General features: G+C 36.5%; 1 long non-coding RNA gene across 3 annotated transcripts; it reads left to right on the forward strand.

Moving 5' to 3' along the window:
• The first annotated feature begins 15358 nt into the window (after positions 1-15358).
• Positions 15359-21112, forward strand: LOC130730627 (uncharacterized). 3 transcript variants are annotated; one of them, XR_009016401.1, is made up of 9 exons: positions 15359-15815; positions 15984-16148; positions 16554-17094; positions 17681-17811; positions 18955-19001; positions 19323-19480; positions 19723-19785; positions 19971-20244; positions 20822-21112. It is a non-coding gene; the product is annotated as an uncharacterized LOC130730627 (long non-coding RNA). The 3 variants fall into 3 exon arrangements; XR_009016400.1 differs by lacking the exon at positions 16554-17094 and having other exon boundaries at positions 15368-15815; positions 19922-20244; XR_009016399.1 differs by lacking the exon at positions 16554-17094 and having other exon boundaries at positions 15372-15815.
• The last annotated feature ends 1061 nt before the right edge of the window (positions 21113-22173 follow it).

Raw genomic sequence — 22173 nt, forward strand, 5'->3', positions numbered from 1 at the left:
TCAGACTCACAGATAGTTCCAGAGAAAGCATTGACTTTGTTTGCAGATTTCTCCTCCTCATCTTCAGTGTCTTCATCTGACCAAGTTACCATCATACCTTTCTTTTGCTTCTTCAGATAAGTGGCACATTCAGACCTGATGTGACCATATCCTTCACATTCATGACATTGAACTCCTTTGTTCTGAACAGGTCTTTCTTCTTCCTTGGTCTTCCTCTGAGAGTTTGAAAACTTGGGTTTGTTATCGAACTTCATGTCCTGGGCATTAGGTCTGGTTCTTTTGTCAATCTTCCTCAAAGCCCTGTTGAATTTTTTTGCTAGCATGGCCAGAGCCTCAGAAAAATTTTCACCCTCACAGTCTTCATCATCACCTTCATCAGTGTTAGACACAAAAGCAATACTCTTATTCTTCTTCTCAGATTTTCCACTCAGTTTCAACTCAAATGTCTGCAAGGAGCCAATAAGTTCATCAACCTTCATGTTCTCAATGTCTTGAGCCTCCTCAATTGCAGTGACTTTCATAGCAAACTTCTGAGGAAGAGATCTCAGAATTCTCCTTACAAGCTTCTCATCTGACATAGGTTCTCCCAAAGCAAATGAAGCATTAGACAAGTCACGGACACGCATGTGGAATTCTGAAATAGTCTCTTCTTCAGTCATCATCAGATTTTCAAATTGAGTAGTAAGCATCTGAAGTCTTGACATCCTTACTCGAGTAGTTCCTTCATGTGCAGTTTTCAGAATTTCCCAAGCATCCTTTGCCACAGTACATGTATTGATCAGCCTAAACATATTCTTGTCAACTCCATTAAAAATAGCATTTAGAGCCTTTGAATTTCCAAGTGCAGCTTCATCTTCAACACTGGTCCATTCTTCTTCAGGTTTTTCCACAACAGTAGTAGAGGTGCCTTCAACCTCAGCCTTAGTGGGGTGCTTCCAACCCTTGACAATAGCTTTCCAAGTCTTGTTGTCAATCGATTTGAGAAAGGCTGTCATGCGAACCTTCCAGTAGTCATAGTTAGTACCATCCAGAATGGGTGGCCTGTTGACTGATCCTCCATCCTTGTTATCCATGAGAACTTGAATAAAACTCCCTGGAGCTCACCCAACCAGAACAGGGTGCCTGCTCTGATACCAATTGTAATTCAGGTTCCCTTTGATACGATTGTCCTGCACAATGCTAAGACAAGAGGTTCGACAATCGCTTAACAATAAAACAGAACTTAACAACAAAACAATAACACTCAGAAGTTGTTCACCCAGTTCAGTGAAAACTTTCACCTACGTCTGGAGGGTTTGCACCCAAAGAAAGGAAATCCACTATCTCAAGATTCAGGAATTACAGACACTCATGAACGACTCAGTTCATAGTTCACTTCCTAATCTACCCAGTGTATTTCTACTTAGAATCCCAACCTAAGTATGAGAGCCCCTCTCACTTTCTCTCAATCACTGCCACAGTGATTGGTGAACACAATGAACAAGTAAAGTTTGAACGCAATCAAACAACACAGAACCTCTCTTTGCTTTATAGAATCAGTGAGCAAAGACAGATTCACAACTAACACAGGACGAAGCACAATAACAAATCCTAAAACTCTTAATCTCTCTTTCAGCTTCGGTAATCTTCACGTTTTAGGTCTTCATCCTTTTATAGACTTCAGCAGCGGTAGCATGGGCTTTAGGGTTAGCACGGGCTGAAGAAACAGATTCCAATAACAGCAATTTGAAAACGCAATCTTGATAGATTCGGTTTCTTATTGCACAAGTAAAGATAGAAATCAATCTTTTAACAAAGATTGTTTCAACAAATAACAACCCAACAACTAAAACCCTTTTGGAATAGTTACTTGCTCCTCAAGTAACTCAAAAACATATCTTCAGCAAATCTTCAGAAGGCCCATAACAGAAACACAAGCTGAGGACTGATGTCCTAGCTTCACGAGGTCAGATGCCACGGCATCTGCTTCGACAATCAGTTGTTTTGACAAAATGCAAGGCAACATGTTCCAACAGATTGAAATATTGACATGTTTTGCAATGTTGTATGCTTGCTTATGTTGAATGTTTCCTAAGGCTTGTGCCAAATGTTTTCTTGAGGCTTCAGCCGAATGAACTTATTGAGACGTGTGTCTCCATTTTCTGAGAGGCTTCGACCGTTTACTGGTTTCTGTCATTACTGTTTTCTAGTTGATATGACAGGGTTATGTTTTTCAGCACTGAATTATTGATTCATCGCTCAATAGAGTTTGATGTGTTTGTGCGGATATGGAACTTAATTGATTTATGCTTGTTGATATTAAGAGTAACATAGGGTTACTCTGTCTTGATTATTGAATTTAAGATTGTTGTTTGAGTGATTACTGAGTTGGATGAGATGTTTTGACTTGCTTGAAGTGGCGGTGGAGTGGATATTTTCACATGGCTGTCCTGTCTTTCGAGGCGTTATAAAGTGGCAATGAGGTGGGTGTGGTCCCGCGGGATTGTCCCATCTTTCGAGATGTCCTAAAGTGGCGATGAGGTGGGTGTGGTCCCACGCGATTGTCCCGTCCGTAGTGGCGCTAAGTGGCGATGAGGTGGGTGTGGTCCCGCGTGATTGTCCCGTCTTTCGAGGCGTTATAAAGTGCAATGAGGTGGGTGTGGTCCCGCGGGATTGTCCCATCTTTCGAGATGTTCTAAAGTGGCGATGAGGTGGGTGTGGTCCCGCGTGATTGTCCCGTCTTGCGAGACGTTATCAAGTGGTAGTGGAGTGGATATTTTCACATGACTATCCCGTCCTTCGAGGCATTACTTAGTGACAGTGGAGTGGATATTCTCACAGGACTGTCCCGTCTTGCGAGACGTTATTGTTTAATATATATTTATATTGTTGAGGTCGTTGATATATGGTTTGATGTTATATTGTTGGGGTTGTTGACATTTGATTAGATGATTTGGATTGAGGTTATTGTTATTTGATTTGATGTTATACTGTTGAGATTATTGTCATATGATTTGATTCTATACTGTGGAGGTTGTGGATATCTGGGATGTTATATGCTGTTAAGTTGATATCTGAATTGATGTTATATCGTTGAGGTTATTGTTATCTGATTTAAATTTATTAAATCTATGTTGTTGATAGTTGATTTAAATCCATGTTGTTGGCGTTGTTGATATATGATTTGATTTCATATTGTTAGATATGTATTGTCATCTATATTGAGATTAAGTTGCTAGCTTATGTTCTATGTTATGCACTTAAATTTGAATAGCATGCTTTTCCCTTTTCTACGTGGTAATTGCATGGAGTTAACCCTTTATGTTTGTTATTTGTTGTTTGGGCGCTTAACGCTATTAGGCGATGGAGAATCTTCGAAGGAGCTTAACCTTTGTGCAAGTAGAGATGAGGACTTGAAGGACAGTGGAGTACTCGACGAGTAGAGTCGGGTTTAAGGCTAGAGCCTTGGGTTAGAGAGCTTACCGTTATTGGTTTAAGCTTGCATAAAGATTTTAGGAATTTATATTTGGGGTTTCGGGTACTCGCCTTATTCAAGGCTTGATGTAAATCCCTATGTAGTTGGGAGTATGCATGACATGTTTTGGAGATACATTTGAAAAGAAAAAAAATATACTCGTGTATATACATTCTTTTAGAAAAATATTGCATATTTACTTTAATAGGTTACTAAAGTGACACCCGAAATTCGGGGCGTTACAGAGTTCTTATTTTTAAGAACTAAGAGCTCCATGTCAGCACCTCCAATGGTAAAGTTCTTAGTTCTTAACCACTGGAGGTGATGATGTGGAGTTCTTAGTTCTTAAAAATAAGAACTGAGTTCTTATATAAGAAGTTTTACTTTTTAAGTTCTTAGCATAAAAAAATAATTTTTTCTCTCTCATTCATTTAATTTAAGTATTGAATTAGCATTTAAATTTAAATAAAAATTATATGAAAATAAAAATATTAATATAATGGTATTGTGGGACCGGATGAATGTGCTAAGAACTAAGAACTCATCGTTGGAGCAAAATCTGCAAAGAGTTGCTTAAGCACATGTGGCAGTATGAACCCACATGAATAGTGCTAAGAACTACTCCCTCCGTTCCTAATTATAAGACCTAGTTTTAAATTTTTCATGTTCCTAAATATAAGACCTTTAACAAAAATCTATCAAAAAGTATTATACCCTTCCATATATACCCCTCACAATAATTGTGTGTTTTCAATTACAAAGTTTTAATTACCACCTATCATTAATTAGTGAGAGAAAATGACAAAGGGTAAATATGGAGGAATGTATGCATTTTTAAAAAACCAATACACTAATTAGACACATTTAATGTTTTCTTAATAAGCGCAATTTTTTTGTATTAGGTCTTATAATTAGGAACGGAGGGAGTAAGAATTAAGAACTGGCATTGGAGATGCTCTTATATAAGGAGTTTTGCTTTTTGAGTTCTTAGCTTAAAATATTAATTATTTCTCTCTCATCCAAATTACTTTATGAGTTTTGTTTTATTATTTTATGAAAATAAAAAGTATAAATAATGTGGTTGGTGTGACCAAATGAATAGTGGTAAGAAATCAGAACTAAGAACTCATGGTTGGAGCAAAATTGCTTGAGAGTTGCTTAAACACATGTGGCAATACGAGCCCACATGAATAGTGTTGTTCCGGTATGGAACCTCAAACGTGGGCTAATCAAACTAAGAGCAAGCGAAGTAAATGAAAAACTGAGAAAATGCGTAAAATGATAGGTCCCCCTACCGCTTGGGTGGTGCCTGAAGGTATGAAAAACGGTAGAAAGGGGGGGTTTGAATAACGTTTTCAGTACAAAACTACCACCTTAAAGATTTTAACAAATCTTTTCGAGAACTAAGTGCAAAAGATAGAGATAGAAAAGCACACAAGGATTTTATCCTGGTTCACTTGATAAATCACTCAAGCTACTCCAGTCCACCCGTTAAGGTGATTTCTTCCTTCTTAGAATGAAGGCAATCCACTAATCAGGTAAGAGTTACAACTGCACTTGAAACCTACAAGTGACTAACAATTACACTGACTTAGCTCACACTAAGATTCACTCTCTTAGTCTTCTCTAGGATCCGATCAACCTTGATCTCCTAAAGGAAAATCAAACAACTGTTTGAGGTTGGTGTTTACAAGAGTTTGCTTCTGAATAAGCTGAGTGTAAACTAAAATAAATTACAAGATGAAAGAAAGCTTAGAATATATCTTGCGCGTGTGTATTGCTTCTTGTATATTTTTTCTTCTTCTTGTCGCCGCTTCTTTCAATCTTCAGCCTCTATATATATACTCCAAGGATTAGGGTTGAGCGTTGCATGGAAATGCTACCGTTGGAGGGCAGTTCTGGAAAATCCAGCTTCTGCTGTGGCTGAGAACGTTAGGTAGGTCGTCAGGAAGGTACACTTGCTTTTGTACTTGGATAGCGACTTGACCTTTTAACCTAGGAGACTTCTGATCAGAGGAATGCTTCGTATTGGAACTTGTGAAGCAGGTTGATCAGAGTCAGAGGGAAAGCACAGATCCTCTGACCATTGTATCTTCTGATTCTGAACTCAGAGGGAAGAACATGGCCTTCAGAGTTTCTTGCTTCTGGACTTCAGAGTTTCCACTATTCAGCTTCTGGATCTTCAGAGTCTTCTACACCATCGGAACATCTGAACCTTCAGTGTTTCTTGGTTGTCAGAACTTCTGGATCATCAGAGCTTCTAGCGACTGAGTCCTCATCCGAGTTTGTATAGCTTCAGATCTTCTGAAGCTTTTCCACTGTTCATACTGAACATGGTGAATGCGAAAGCGTTGCTTGGGTTACCCTTTATACACAGTGCTTCTGATTTGTGTGAAATTGAGTCAGGGTCAGAGCCTGTAAATAGCACACTCAGAAAAACACGTTAGAGTACCACAATTGTTCATATCAAAAGGTTAACTTGTAATCATCAAAACATAGAGTTGTACTACTAGATCAAAACTTGATCTTACAGTGCCTTTATTTATAGCTTGGGTTTTTAGTCCGAACGGACCATCGGTGACCCGGCCCATTAAGTACAGAATATTGGTTAGCCCAATTACATGATAACATGGTTCGCCCATATCAGACCAAGTGCTAAGAACTAAGAAATAAGAACTAGCATTGGAGATGCTCTAAGAACCTAGTTCTTATTTTTAAGAACTAAGAACTCCACGTCATCCCCTCCAATGGTTAAGAACTCACTTCTTAGTTCTTAGTTCAAAAATAAGAACTAAGAACCTTGCATTGGAGATTCTCTAACACAAACTGTTTCTCAAGTTCAATATTCGACATCTTGTGTGTAGTCATTCTTTCAAACAAAATAATAAATAAAAAAAAGGAGGGCTCCGTTTACACTAATTTTATTGTTACACTCTCACACTCATTATTATCCATTGATTTATTATTATTATTTTTTTGAAAGTATCCATTGATTTATTTTAGATCTAATGGTTTTAATTTATTAACATTAGTTCCTCACGTGATAACCCTTTTATTTTTTGTTACATCACGTGATAACCCTTTACTAATTTTCTCTACAATTCTTTTTTTTTAAGTTCTCTACGCTATTGTTTGGTTGGAGGAAAGTGGAGGGGAGGGGAGGGGAGGGGTTTTTAAAATTTTATTTTGTTTGGTTTAAACTTTTGGAGGGGAGGGGAGGGGAGGGGAATGAAGGGGACTAAGTGTGTGTTTGGTTGTGCGTTTCAAACGTGGATATGAGGCTCAAAATCGGATCTGAGGCTGGAACGTGGATCGTTGGTGCAAAATTGATGTTTGGCTACTCGCGTCTGAGAACCGATTCAAGGATGGAACGTGGATCTGGCTGAAGCAATCCAGGGTTGCTTCTCCGTGAGAGGATCCGATTCTCTCCAGATCTGAGAAGCATTCAAAAATCGGATTCCCTTTATACACTTCACTTCTTGCACTGTGATACAGAGATAGAAATTGCAGACAATATATGTTGATGAAAGGAAAATTAAAAAACTGAAGAAGAAAGGAGAAGAAGAGAAGGTGGCTGCGCAGGAGAAAAAGGAGAAGGAGACAAGGGTATTAGGGTTTTATTGTTTGGGGCCGTATATATATTTATGTATTTTTTGCCATTTTTAATTTCTTAATTAATAGAAAACTAATAGTAATAATAAATTTGCTGGGCCAAGGAAACTCGGATGGGCCAAGTCTAGATACTCAAGCAAGTGATAACCATTGAAAAAAAAAAAACCATCAAACACTATTTTTATCTAATCTTCATGTGATATTGTAAAACATTTTAATTTTTTTTTCATGACTCAGTTTTCTTTTTTACGTCAAGTGAATCAATGTTTTATTATCATATATGTTTATTTATTTATTTATAGATATCAAATTTGTTATAAAATATTATTTAATACTATATGATTTTTTTTTTGAAATCAATACTATATGAATTATTTAAAATTAAATACGATTCAGTTAAATACTAACTAATCTCTCTTGTAAAATATTTACACCCATTTTAGTCATTACACACTCAAAAGCAATTCTAATAAAAGATATCCAAACAAAATTCTCTTATTAGAATCACGTTCTTGTAACTGTATCCAAACATAAATCACGTCACTCAAACTCACGTTTACTAGATCTAATTCTGCCAGATCCAATTCTGGCCAGATCCAATTCTACTAACGCTGATCCAAACACACACTAAATCCCCTCATAACTCAATTTTGTGTCCCCTCCAAAAGTGGGGGATTTGGAGGGGAAATAATTCACATGACAAAAATGCCCCTTCACTTTAATTGAAATCTAATATGCTTTTATTTTTTTTCACCATCTCCGTGTGCTTCATTTCAAAACCATGTCCCTATTTTTTATGTCAAGAATCCATTTCTCATTTTCCTCAACTGGTATCGCAGGCTATATAGATCTGGAGATGAACTCGTTGGGAACTTGATGTTATGATTATATATTTTTTCAACGTGTTCGTCTTTTTTTTTCACCTAGTCCGTCTAACTTCTTTTTTTTTTACAGCAGTCTAACTTCTTTCTCAACTTTATGTTATTCAGTTTTCAGATCAATCTGATTCATTCCTTCTAATTTTGGTGTACTAAAAAAGGTTGTCTAAATAACCAATGATAAAGTTTGGGTTAAATAACCTATCATCAAATCTCATGTGAGATAAATGAGCTGAAAATAAATTAATAAATAAAATATAGAAATTCCAACTAACTTATCTTCAATGTGATTGAATGATGGGTTATTTAACTCAAACTTTATCATTGGTCATTTAGACAACCCACTAAAAAATACTAACAATTTAACGAGACAATGGTTGTAGGTTTGTCACTTTATAACTATGTCTTTGGAATGATACATCATTGGGTATTTTAAAAAATATTTGTTACATATCTAATCTGGACTCAAATTTTTTGAAGTTATTTTTATTATAAAATATATTTTTCAACTTTTAAAGAACCACTAAATAACTTTCAAAAAACAGAACCACTAAATAAAAGGGTGTAAAAGTAATTTAATTTTAAAATTCCTCCCCTCCCCTCATGAACCAAACAAAAAAGAGGTTATTTCCCCTTCCCTCCCCTCCCTTCCCCTCCTTTTAACCAATCATGTTAAAAATTAAAATCTCTCCCCTCCCCTCTGTTGAACCAAACAGTGCGTACAATTCTTGGAAGTACAGCAGTTCAATAATATCAATACAGACACCATGCGAATGGTCCAGCGTCGTCACCCCTTTTCCCTCTGACTGGTGATACAACGCGGTCATCTCACCCACCCAATGGCCTCACATGAAATTCCTTCCTTTATGTTTATTTCATAAGAATTTCAAATTTAGTAACCTAACATTCAAAATTGAACAAAATTAGATCAAAATTATTTTCTTTTATTGTTATGAGAATTTCATGCCAGACATTTCAGATTTGGGCAAGAAGAACAAAACTGATCAAAATACAAAACTTCGGTCATTCCCCCAACGTAACCCAGGTGGCACAACCAGTGACGGATCCAGAAATTTTATGTTGTGAGGGCAATATATAAATATAAATTTGTAATAAAAAAAATTAACATATACTATTAGATGTGATAACATTTTTTGGTGCCCACTAGGGTGGGAAAGTTTCAAAATGGTCCACCGGTGGACCAATGGTCATATTAGTAATTTACAAAATAAGAATATAAAAAAAATTAAATTGTAAAAAAAAAAAAACCTCTCTCCTCAGTCCTCACCCACCTCAAACACCACTACACCAACATCTAACACCAAGCACAGAAACAATGGAACACCAACACAATACTAATTCATATTCCCCGTCATGGCACCAACACAAGTCAAAACCCAAACCCAAAATTCAAATTTCCATGGTTTGCTTGCAATTTCAAACACTTCTTGTATAGGGAAGAAACAATAATACAGTTTAAAACACCAAAGAACAAGAAATAGAGAAGAGAACAGAGCATGGTGGGGGAGGAAAACACGTAATACACAGAACATCAAAACCGGCCACTGCGTGCCACCCACCCCTCAAGCCCGCGTCTGGTCCATCTGCGAGCCCACCCAGAACCCCCTCAGAGATCAAAGCGCAGGTCAACAAAACCGCAGCCCCAATCGCCGACGAGCAAGCCACGCCTGGAACATCCAAATCCATTGCTGATTCGCTCTCCGTGTGAGCAGTATGCCAGCATGGTTGATTCCGTCAAGCTCGTCGCCAAGCGCGATGTCAGCAAGGCGAAGTTCAAGTTCCTCTGTTATGCTCTTTGAGGTGGCTCGGTGGATCTGTTATGCTATTACTCAATCCCTCCCTCACCCAAAATCCTAACAAAAATACCTAGATTTGAAACTGCAACTGAGGGATATTGTTGAAGGCGTTGTTGTGGTAGGTGAGAAGGGAGAAGATCCGGTGGTGGCGGTGGTTGTGGCGTCGTGGGTCGAAACGGCAGTGGCCACGACGTTGGAGATTGCACGGCGGTGGTGGTTCCGGCTTTCTAGATCTATTGAGAGAGAGAGAGACATGGTTTTTTTTTTGTAAGAGAGAGAGAGAGACATGGTAGTATTACAATCATACCCCTCTAACACTAATTCAATCCTAGCCACTAAATTTAAGAATATTTCTAGATTCCTTCATCCAACGGTACGGTTCTAGGCAATGGTCCACCGGTGGACCATTTTGAAACTTCCTCACCCTAGTGGGCACCACATTTTTTTATCAAATGTGACATAAGTGAGAGCACTTTTTACTAAATGAGCATAAAAAACCACATACTTTTACTACTCAAGTGAGGGCACATAGCAATGTGGGACACAAGTGGGAGCATTTAGCAATGTGAGACACAAGTGAGGGCATTTTTTACCAAAGGAACCATAAAAAACTACATACTTTTACTACTCAAATTTTTTTCTAATGATATTTTGCAAAATCAAGTGAGGGCACTTGCCCTCATGCCTCAACACTTGCATCCGTCCCTGGGCACAACGGGGTTCTCGCCGCAAGCGCCATAACCCAGGTGGCGTTCAGGTTCTGGCACCCGGAGCCTACGGAATCGCGATTTAGGCGGCGAGATGCGGGCTGAGAATGGACGAGAATGGTTATTGAAAGAGAAGAGGCTAAGGGCGTGAATGGTAGCGGCAGGGCCGAGGAACGGTGCTAGTCGTGGAGGACTTGGAGCTCAATGAGGGTCTCCTTTCATGGACGGTGCAAGTGTAGAAGATGAGCTTGAGTGGCGATTGAGGTCTGGTGATTGTCGATGAGGCAGTGCCTGCTGCCATCGAGGGGCACGTTCGACTTCCTCCATGGACGATTATTTTTCTGCATAGATGTTTTCATAAAAATACACTATACGTGATTTATTTGGAATTAATTGTTGATTGAGTTTGGAGTTTTTTTTATAATAAACAATTGTTTTTTTATAGGCAAATGTTAGTTGTTAGTAATGTTAGTAAATTAGTCATTCTTAGGGTTCGAACTTTGGACCATTCACTATTTATCCCACCCAACCCTTATGTCACAAGCTCTTAACACTTAAGCTATCCTTATAAGACTTATAAGAAGCAATTGTGAGTTTGGAGTGACAGATGAATATGTATGCGCGTTTTTCTGGATTTGGGGATGAGAAAGAAGGTGAGAAGAGGAATAGTAAGTGGCACGTGAGTAACTAATGATGATAAATTTGAACCATTAGATCTAAAAGAAATCAATGGATAATAATGAGTGTAAGAGAACTCCAATATATGGTTGCTAGTTGAGTTGCTTAAATGTTATTCTGGTGGGCCCAGACTGCCACATAGGATTTAAGCAACTCATAAGCAACCCATGCAAAATTAACTTCAATGCATGGTTGCTTATTTTACTTTTAGCTGGACCCCACCATACCTGATATATTTATATTTTATATTTTCACCTTTAAATTTAAATATTAATTAATATTTATAACAATATAATATATTTAAAATTGAATAAAGAAATCGTGCGGAAGTGAAAAAAGTGTGTAAAAAAACAGATATTGGCATGTTATTTGTTTTGGTCAATGCATGTTATTTATAATGGACCCATATTAAAAAAAATTTATTTGGGTCCAACGGTCACAAGAGTGACCAAAACAAAAAAAAAATATGACCCATTTCAAGTCAAAACACACTCCATTAACTCAGTTTTTCCAAACCCTACTCAAAACACACAATTACTCTGAAACTCAATTACTCCTCAACCGTTCACTTTCTTTCCTCCATCAACACAATTACTCCTCATTCACTCTCCTTCACGGCCTCACCCACTGTCTACCGTTTCCTTTCTCTCTCACTCTTCCTCTTCCTCACCGAAAACGACGAAGCGCCTCCCTCCTCTTCTTCTCCTCTGAAACCGATTCACTTTCTCTCTCACTCTTCCTCTTCCTCAAACCGAAAACGCCAAAGCAACCCTCTTCTGAAAACGACGAAACCTCCATCCTCTTCCTCTTCTCTCAAAACGACGAAGTCTCCCTCCTCTGCCTTAGATCGAAACCTCTCCAACACAGATCGGAGGTTCCTAACCGAGAGGTAGCAGAATCAGAGGCTTAAAGGTTCAGAGGTTCGGAGATCAGAGGTTCACAGGCCCAAATCGAACACATGCAAGCCTCAAGATCGGAGGTTCAAAGGCTCCAGCCATCAAATCGGAGATCCTCTCCACTGTCAAGTGACATGCAAGACACCATCTCTGTCGCCATCACAGATCCTCTCCATTTTTGTGTAATTTTTTTGATTTGTTTCAAATATTTGTATTTTAAATATTTTATTGTTAAATCTGTTTTCCTCTCCCTTCCCCTTGTGTAATATATTTATGAAATTTTTGATATTTTTGCTTCTGTTTGACTATTTTCTGGATTTCCTTATTGTTGGATTGGCCTCTTCGTTGATCTGTTCTTCCATCTTCTTTTAACGATTATTTTGTTGCTGAATGGAAAGAGAAAAAATAATTTTTTAATACCTGCAGCAAGTTAAGGAGCGTTGCTTAGCTTTGAGCGTTTAGCAATGCCACTTCAACAAGCTCCAATGGAGCAGAAAAATAAGAAACACATCTTATTTTAAGCAATCAGGTTAAGCAACCTCCGTTGGAGTTGCTCTAAGAGTGTAACAATAAAATCAGTGTAAACAGAGTCATATATCTTCAGCTTGGACATTGGGTTATTATAGATTACCCCCCACCACTCACGGGGGGAAGGGTAGCTCACTTGGTGAGTTAAGAGAATGAAGAGATTTACAGGGTGAAGGGCCAGTGTTCGAAGCCTGGCGAATGAACTAATTTACTAACAATTACTACCTCCATTCATTATTAACTGTCAACTTTGAAGAACTTTTTTTTTCTTATATATCTGTCATTAATTGATGTTTTTTCAAGCAATGTCCTTCTGGAAACAATTAATGATGAAAGATAAAACACACTCTAAAGGCTAAAAAAGAAAAATAAATACTACTTTTATGAAAATCAATAAAATTAATTGCACTCCTTAATATGTGTGTTTCTTATCTTCCTAAACAATTAATTAGGAACAAAGGTAGTAACAACTAACATTAGCCCATAAAAAAAAAACTCACCAACACTCACTTTCTGGAACCAGTTTTGCTTCTCTCCGCGTTAAGGTAGGCGCTTTTGGCCCCTCCCCTCCTTCCCCAAAGATAAAGGTTGTCAAATTTGACCCTTGAAACACTCAATTTCACACTCCACTTTAATGTGGAAATTTTCTAAATTGCCCTCTTCTTTTTTACTTTTCCAATAAAAACCAGTAGTTTATTACCGAGATTTATAACCGGGGTTGTCTAAATGACCCATAGTAATATTTGGGTTAAATAACCCATGATCTAGGTGGAACAATCACATTCAAGATAATTAATTGAATTTTTTTATATTTTATAAATCAGTTAATTTAGGGTTAAATATGTTTTGGTCCCTAATTTATACATATAAATATAAAATGGTACCTAAACAAATATGAAGATTTTAGTCTTTGGAAATTTTATTTTTGATCTAAAATGGTTCCATGTGGATTTGTTTACTTCTAGTTCAGTCCCTCAAAAATTTATTCCAACAAATTAAGTCATTCTCCTATCATAATTATTTCAAAACCTAGAAATTCATATCTTCATCTCTAAAACCCCTCCATCTTCTTCATCTTCAAAACCCATGGTAATAATTATGGGAACTTACCACCCCAACAAATAAATAAACAAATTGACAGGCTGATAATAAGGGAACTTACCACCCCAACAAAAAGAGGCAGCCCCTATGGCCAAAACACCTTTATCTTTTAAAGCTTCAATCACTAATTTTGCATCTTCAAAAGTTTTGTTCTAACAGCATATCATTACAGTAGAAATTGATTTCTCTCCTCACATTGCTGTTAATTTTAGCTATATACCTTTTTTGACATTAACGGTATTTGATGAAAAATTAATGTGGTTTTCACCAATCAAATGTAAAAGAATTAATTGTTCGGTATCTTAAATCATAATTCATCATGCTCTTCTTCTACTGTAATGTTATTCTCTTGGAAGAAGGAGGAGGAGGAAGATGAATGAAGTTTCTGAGTTTTAAAGATGAAGAAGATGGAGGGGTTGTTTTAGAGATGAAGATAAGAATTTATAGGTTTTAAAATAATTATGAGGGGAGAATAGGGATGACAATGGGTCTCGGACCCATATGGTACCCGCAAAAAAACCCACTATGGGTAGGGTAAAAACCCGCTAGATGGGTATGGGGCTGGGTATGTGTATGTGTAATTACCAGTAAAAAGTAGCGGGTATGGGTGCGTGTATGGGTACTATAGTACCCAACCCGTCATATACCCATACCCGCACGCATACCCGCACACACATATTATTATTATTATTAGTATTTTGTAATATATGAACAAATTAACTTCAGCTATAGCTTTCAAATTACTCTCTAAAAAAGGTGAGTATTTAAGGTATTCATAATCATTGTTAATTTACTCTCACTTGCTTTTAAAATTAGTAAGTTAATAACCTACAACTTTAAGACTATATTATAAATCTAAAATTATAAATTTAAAGTTATAAATTTCTCGCTTATTCCTTCTAAAAAAATATTATTAGTTGAATGATTTTATTTTTTAAGTATTTATATAATCTTTTGTATTTATATTAGTGTTTTGTATTAAAAAAAGTTAGTTGTGTTTTTGTTTTCTATTAACAAAAATAGTGAAAAATATATTTTGGTTTGCTAAATTGTAGGTAATGGACACAGGTACGGGCATATAGGTACCCAAAGGGTACGGGAACGGACATTCAAGTTGCTACCCACGCGGGTACAAGGACGGGTACAAGTAATTTTTAAACACGCGGGTATGGGGATCGGTACTATAGTACCCTACCTAGACCTACCCATTGCCATCCATAGGGGAGAAGGACTTAATTTGTTGGAATAAATTTTTGAGGGACTGAATTAGAAGTAAAAAAAATCCACATGGAACCATTTTAGATCAAAAATAAAATTTCCAAAGAGTAAAATCTTTATATTTTTTTCAGGTACCATTTTATAGTTATGTGTATTAAGGACCAAAACATATTTAACCCTAAATTAATTGATTAATAAAATATAAAAATTTCAATTAATTATCTTGAATGTGATTGGTTCACTTATGCCATGAGTTATTTAACCCAAATCTTACTATCGGTCATTTTGACAACCCCTTTAAAACCTAGTACATGTGTTTTCTAACATATGGGGCTCTTAAATTGGGAACTTTATTTTTAATATTCTGATTTTAGAAAACTCGGAATCTATTTTTAGTGGTGTGCCTGGGTTTAAACCCGATAGGTTGATGACTTGAATCTACTACTACTTAAAACAATCCCTTGGAATCACTATTCCTAAGAAAGGTTTCAATCCTGGCCATTGATCTCAATTTCTTATCTGACGATTGTGCTCACTCCTGACCTATCACACATCACCGTGTTAGGTTTCCTCTCTTCTCAGTTCTCCTTCTCCCTTTCACTTCTGACAGCGTCTGCACATGGAGGAGCAGAAGAGTTGTTGATGAAATTATCAACTTCTTTGGTAGATTTTCGTCACCCTATATAGAGTTAGGTTTGAATTTGATGGAGATTAAACAATGGAGGAAGGAGAAGGACAAGAGATGATGATGGAAAGTAGGAAATTTTCGTCACCATCTCATCTCGTGTTAGGTCATAATCAGAAGGAGAAGGAGAAGAGAAGATGGTGGGAGTCAGATGGATCATCATCCTTGCCCGATTTTGGATCAGAAGAAGCAGAGAAGATGATGGATTTATTCCCTGTCATTGTCCCTCCGATCACGTCAGGTTAGTAAGAGTTTGCAATTTCCCAATAAAATCCTACAGTTTGTCTATTCCTGAGTTCCCGACTATTGTTAGAGTACGTGTTAGCCTTCTTCCTCTCATATCTCTATAAATACTGCTCCTAATGTTTTTTCATTTTCCACTTCGATCATGTCTTTTATCGCTGGCTAGGGAGGGGATATGATGTTGTTAGGTGCTATGTACTGCTCTGATCTCTCCTCTGTCCTAAGTTGAAGCCGAGACACAGCACAAGGACTTGGATAGTTTTCTGCTAAATGGGATAACAAGGGACTGCGAGAATTAGTTGGCTTTATAAAGGGAAATGCTCAAAGATAGGTACCATTAGTTTTTTCCATTTCATGTTACTTGTATTGTCTTATGTATGTTTGATCTTAGATGCTTAACATTCATGAGATTGTTTGCATTTTGGATCATTGGTGTATTCTGCTTTTGTATTTGGTGCTTTGTGTTAGCACCACTGGTGATTAGAAGCAAGAAGTAAGGAGAGAAGAGTGATTAGAATTTAGACTTGGTGCTGATTTTATGTTTGATCGCTTGAATGATGCTTAAGGATTCTCAGTTCTCTATATGAATTATAACTCTTTATATTTATTTTTCTTAACTTCCTTGTCTCTTCTGCTTGTGTTATGTTAAATGTCCCCCTTAAAAGTTGTAGACTTTATTTGTAAGGGGAATTTTAAATTTTTCAGTATTGCTTGGTTTAATTTTTCTACACTTCAGTGTTCCTGGGGCCACCGGATATCTCTACAGTGAAGGAGATCGTTGCGGAGGCGGTGCAGGATCATTGAAGGAGCGATTCCGCCAGTAATGATGTTTGTGAAGTGGGTGAGTTGGAATGTTCATGGCTTGGATAGGGCAAAATAGAGGAGTTTAGTGAAGAAGGTTCTGGTGCAACATAGGCCAAACGTTGTTTTGATACAGAAATTTAAATTGGATGAGGATAGGCTTTTGCTGTTGGAGCGTTGGGTTGCTTTCATGGGGATGGAATGCTAATGCTATGCCAGATATCTTAGCAAAGATTGGTTGTGTTAGAGAGGAGCCGCTATTGGAAGTTTGTTTGGGGATGTAGTTTTCTTTGTGGGAGAGTGGAGATTGGAGCTAGGCCTCTTTGGTGGTGCGTGTGGAATGGTGGATTGGCTCTGCAGAATTGGTGGCTTCAATTTTGCTGCACTACTGAAACTTAATAATTGTCTGTTGTGCATTGTTTGCTTTGTGGTGCAAAGGTAGTAAGGAGTTCAAATACATATTTCTTTGAAGGAAGGTATTGTGTGTACAGATTATAAATTTATGATGCTTTTTATGTATTGGCTTGAGTTAATGGTGCAACTTGTCTATCCTGTATCTGGAACGTGATGCTTGAGATGGGGGTCTTGCAATCAGATTGTGAATGAAAGGAGTGGAGACTTTTGGTTGATATGATGACATGCTAGGGCTCTAGAGCATTATAGATTGGTTTCAATTTGTATGCATTATATGGTTGTTTTGCTTTGGTTTTTCATTTTGGCTACTTGAGAGTGTGGCACTCTTTTTTCTTCACTTGGATTTTTTCTCATTGGGTTTTAATGAGGCTCACTTTTGAGTATGCCTTGGTTAGGTGTTTGGTCCTATTTCATGAGAGGACTTGTACTCATGGTTCTTTCTTATGGTTTATCAATAATATATTTCTCCTTTCAAAAAAAAATTATTGAGTCAATTTGCTGGAACATAGAAGGACTTTGCAGAACTTTCCAAAAAAAAGTTATGGGAATTGTTTCACAGTAATGGAAACTGGAAAGGTTGAACTGGAAGCTATACTTCCAGAACTGTCACATATTCCAGTTACTCATTCTATTTCTAATTTTATTCAGAATGATACATGAAGGCATTAAATGATCTTGGACAGAGAGAGTGGGAAGAAGTGCTACATGCTTGCTGCTAGAGCTCTGTCCATTGCTTGGACAACAGGTTGTTCTGTTAAGTGTTACATGCTTGCTTCCAGGTATATTTTTCCATATTTCTTATTTGGTTAACTTTCACTCATTGATTGTAAAGGGTGATCTTGAGGTTTTATGTCCAAGTCTTGGAAGTTGTGATCTTCTCAGAAGTCATTGTATAGTAAAACCTAAGAATTGAAATTGAAAAGGGTTGCAAAATAGGTTAATATGTTTGTTCTCATTATGTTGTAGTTTTAATTTTATGGTTTTGATTTTAATATTATCATATTTGATTTATTATTTTTGGATTATGAAATTGACATATATTTGTTTGCCATAGACAATTTAAAATGAAAAATTAGTGAAATCCATGAAAACGGGTGCTAAAAGTTATCTTTTGAAACAAATTTCTGATGATCATAATTTGTCAGGGTCACCATTTCAATTGGCTTCCAGCTTTGTCTGTCTCCGTGAAGAACCTATTAAGGATAAGCTAAGAACACATTTAGGGGGAGACACTCAATTCCATTGCCATGTATATGTCTGAGCTTTGTTTGCTCTATTTTGAATCTCCTTTTTGTGTACTGCTTTAACTTTTAACCTTAATATGTAACAAGACTATTGGTTTCATTTATGGTAATCTTATGAATTTCACCCACTTAATATGTACAAGGATCTTGTAGGTCTTGGTCTCTATTAGTGTTCAATCAGATCTTTTTGGATATTGTAGTTACGATTTTAACTTTTCATCATATACATTCCTCATGGTTCAACATATATATATATATATATATATATATATATATATATTATATCCTAAATTGGAGATCAGAAATGGAACATAACAATTAAATGGTATAAACTAAAAGGGGCGTTAACCTTTATGCCAGTGCATTTCAATCCTGAACAAGGATATTCATGATCTTTTGATAGATGGTCTTAAATCAGTTTTTTATGTGTATGCTTTAGCAGCGCTATTATACCGATTACTTTATTAACTATCCATTTTATTTTAAAAAATTAGCATATATCAACCACGAAGCATATATGCATGCATATATACAAGCTATATGCAGTGTTCTGGGCCAACCCATGGTTAATGTCTTCATTGCTCTATTGTTTCATTCATGAGTGTGTTTGTTTTCTTTATTTGATTTCTTTTAATTTGAAGTGATATCTAAGTGTGATTCTTTTTTTCATTCATGCAGTGTTGTTTTGGAGTGATAAGCAGAACCGCACCTTGCATCCGATCCTGGTGAGTCCAAAACTATGTTTATGATTTTCCCTCTTTTTCCAATTGAACTCTCATCCGCTGAATATTGTTGTGATTTTTCAAGGTCTATTAGTGAGGACTCTCTTAGAAGTTTTGTACAGTTTGCAAGTGAAAGTCGCATACATGAATTATTGGCAGATTTAGACACATACAAGGAATTATTTGCTGTTTATTTTTATACTTTTTGTTGGTTTTAGGAATGGACCATGTTTATCATTTAGTTCCAAACCTTTCAATTTCTCACTTAAGCTATTTTTTCCCTCAAGGTTAATAGCTTTCCGATGTCTATCTTTGGTATTGTAGGTAAGTTATAGAGGCTTGGACAATAACTTGCTAATATCCTTTCCTACTTCCTGAAGAGAATAGAGGCCAGCCCCCCCCCCCCCCCCTCCATCCATACAACATGGACAAGTTGTGCCTCTGCGGAAAAATAGAGGCTAGACCTGGTCGCGAAGTATGAGGTAGCCTATTTTCCTGCTTGGCGGAGCTTATCTCACAAAGATGTCTGGTTTATTTTGATACACATGATATTAGCTTATGAATATCCAAATGTTGCTCTACTTGTTTCTGTTTGGTGCACTCTTTCTTTTTGTTACATTTCTGTTTCGTGCACTCTTTCTTTTTGTTACATTTCTGTTTCATGCACTCTTAATCTATTGTTGAATTTTATTAATGTGACTTCTAATATTTAAAATCAATTCAGGTCCTTGGAGATTGGCTATATTAGCACAAAGATTGTGGTATGCGTCTTGAAATTGAATGAAAGGTAGTTATAATTCGGTCATTGCTTCATTAAGTGCAAAATTAGCTTTATTTCAATCTTCCACAACTAGGAGTGCTATCATTCTGGGGATAAACAAGAATGAGTTGTTAATAAGTACATGCTGCATTTTATATCGCAGAAAACAACCAGACTATCTTATTCCTTTCTCTGATACACCTTCTTGATAGGTGGCCTAAATCTGATTCCACCAAGAAGATGCACCATTCATATTCAAATCTAAGAATACAATTTGAAGCTAATAAGATGTACCACTCTTCTGAGTTGAAGTTTCTTCCCCTCTTTTCTCTGTTAAGTCAATGTGATGAAGCTAGTTGTTGTGCGCTAGGAGTTACACCCTAAATCGGAAAGTCAGCTATTAATTTTGCTTTCCAGCCTGTTTGAGCTACTCCCTATCTCAGAAATCGAACTGCTCAAAGTGCTTTCTAGGATGAATGACTGAAGGTATGGACCCTCTTTTAAGTGATGTAGCTGAGTATAGATAGAGGTTCAATGGTCTTTATTATTACCATTCTGCTATGTGCTATTTCTTAAGTTTTTGTGTTGTTGTTTTTTCTTTGCTGCATAATGGTGTTGATAAGGTAGCACAAATATTGGTGTTGATGAGGTAGTACAAATTTTATGAAATCAAATAATATACTTTTTTATGGAATTAGAAGGAATTTTACTTTGTGATCATTTAACTATTTATTTGTGATTGCACCGAACTCCGAAGAAAACTATCTTTTATCTATTGTAATAGTTTTCTTCAGAAAATTTGTTAAATTTGACTAATTTATCATTTAAAATAACCCTCAAATTTATTAGTTGTTTTTCTTCTAATCCATGCTATCCATTCTGGTTAAAGATGAATTTCTTTTAAACTTACTGATATCTTTCTCATTATGTTTGAACTTTTTGGTTTCTTTATATGAAAGGTGGAGCTTATCTCACAGAGATGACTGGTTTATTTTTTTCCCCTTCCTTCCTTTCGCCTAATTAATTGTTTCGCTTTCGGATTCTCCTTCCTTTCCTTCCCCAGGTTCCCCATTAAATCACTCTACTCATAGAAAGCTTTCAGGCTGAACGAAGATGCTTTCATTTGACACCTTCTGAGTCATCTTCATAGTCAGCTGAGCTAGGAAGCGCTTATCTGCAATGCTTTGGCGAAGCAGAAAATGAAAGCTTTCTGGTTAATTTTGCTTTTATTTTCATTAATTGATTTTTTTTTGTTAATTTGTCACTATTCCAATGGGTTTATGTAAATTCTTAATTTAAACAGTTAATTCAATCAATTCTCGGTAATGGGTATGATTTTATGTTTTTCATGAAAGTTTTCCTTTTCTGGTTTTGGTTAGTTCACTCACATAAGTTGTTCAATGTTGGGGGCGAGTAGTATTGGCAGTCCATGTTGTTCTCGAGTCATAATAAAATGGTATTTTTTTTATGGTTTACATGTAATCCCACAGTTTCTCACCTTTTCACCTCATGTCATCATGGGTGACTATTATCCAACTTGAGTTACATTGAGGCTTAAGCTAAGCTAAATGCAGTTTTAAATTGGATTGTGAAGGTAATTTTAGTTTCTCAATGGTTACACATTCTCTGCAATTGAAAAATGATGATTTAGGGGACCTGGGAATTTAGTGTAATTGGATTTGTTTCTGCGATAGTTATCAATTAATAGAAGCGTGGATGAAATGTTAGTGATATTGAGTCTAAGTGTCCAGCTTTCCAATAGTAAATCAACAATTAATGTTAGGTATGCATAATAATTTGTGATAGCACGAACCTGAATCCTTCCTGGTGGATCTCCCTCCATAACAATAGTTGGTCATGTTGATTAGTTGATGGAAAGAACTCATCTAAGACAAATTTGAAGTGGTTTGATGGAAGGAAATTCAGGTATCAAGCTTTGAAGTTGAGGGTGCATTTAAATAATAATCTAGCACTTTACATAATTTACTCTTGAACCCAGTCATTTCCAAAACTGGTTTCACATGCCACAAAATCATTGTGATTGCTTCCAAATTGCAATGAGTGAATCGAATTCAGTTTCCTCAGATTTGGTCATTAATTGTGATACGTATAGATTGCTGAAATAAGTAAATTTGGAAACATTGTAGTGAAATTCAAGGTTGATTGGGGTTTGGAAAATGGATGCCAGTGCAATGAGTTCTAACATGATTACAGGCATTTTTTGGTATATTTGACGGGCATGAGGATACAAAAGCTTCAGAATTAGTTGCACATAACTTGAAAAAGATTTGTTAAATGAGGTGATTAGGTGAGATGAGAGTGGTATTGATGCAATGACACATTGTTACCCCAACACAGATTCTGAATTCTTGAAAGAAGATCTTCGTGGTGGCTCTTGCTGGGTAACAACATTTT

This window comes from Lotus japonicus, chromosome 1 (genome assembly GCF_012489685.1).
Source record: "Lotus japonicus ecotype B-129 chromosome 1, LjGifu_v1.2".
NCBI lineage: Eukaryota > Viridiplantae > Streptophyta > Magnoliopsida > Fabales > Fabaceae > Lotus > Lotus japonicus.